This window comes from Oncorhynchus keta, unplaced genomic scaffold (genome assembly GCF_023373465.1).
Source record: "Oncorhynchus keta strain PuntledgeMale-10-30-2019 unplaced genomic scaffold, Oket_V2 Un_contig_14263_pilon_pilon, whole genome shotgun sequence".
NCBI classification, from domain to species: Eukaryota; Metazoa; Chordata; class Actinopteri; order Salmoniformes; family Salmonidae; genus Oncorhynchus; species Oncorhynchus keta.
In genome coordinates this window covers 19,795-20,615 of record NW_026278638.1, presented here as the reverse complement: position 1 = coordinate 20,615, position 821 = coordinate 19,795, and positions in this window count along the sequence as shown.

Genomic DNA, 821 nt, shown 5'->3' with positions numbered 1-821 from the left:
CCATTCCCCACCCCCAAGCAATACCAGTAAAACGTTTGTATAATTGAAACTTTTAGAGACCGGATTAGTGCTTTTATATGTAATAATCTCAACCCACACAGTGCATATTCATTATATAGATAGGCATGCTTTATCTTGTCTGGTTTATCATCCCAGATAAAATTAAGAAAATAAATTTGCTCATATGATTTGAAAAACAAATCATCAGGAGTAGGCAGGGCCATAAGTGAGTAAAGTGAGATATGACTAAGGAGTTAATCAGGGTAATTGTTCCATAAATAGACAGGTATTTACCTCTCCATGGTTGCAGGATCATGTCGATTTTTACTAGGATTCTATTGAAATTAATTGTGGAGAGCTTATTTATATATTTTGTGAAATGAATGTATGTTTACTTCACCATCAGCCCATTTTATAGGTAAACTGCATGGTAATGGAATGGTTGTATTTTTTAAAGATCTAATATTTAATATTGTATACTTATCATAATTAGGTTCTGGTCCAGAAAATTTTGCAAGATCTTAAATGAGACATTGCAGGGATCTAACTTGCAGACTTAATATAAAACTTGAGTCATCAGCATACATTGACATCTTTGTTTATAAGCCTTGGATTTCTAATCCTCTAATGTTGTTATTGAATCTGATTTTAATAGCTAGCATTTCATTTCGATGTCCATAACGAATAGATATGGTAACAGCGGACACCCTTGTTTGACTCCTCTGACAATTCAAAACTCTCTGAGAAGTAGCTACTATTTATTATTTTACCCATTTGATAAATGGAAAAATCCAGGACTTCCAGTATTACTTTATCATAGC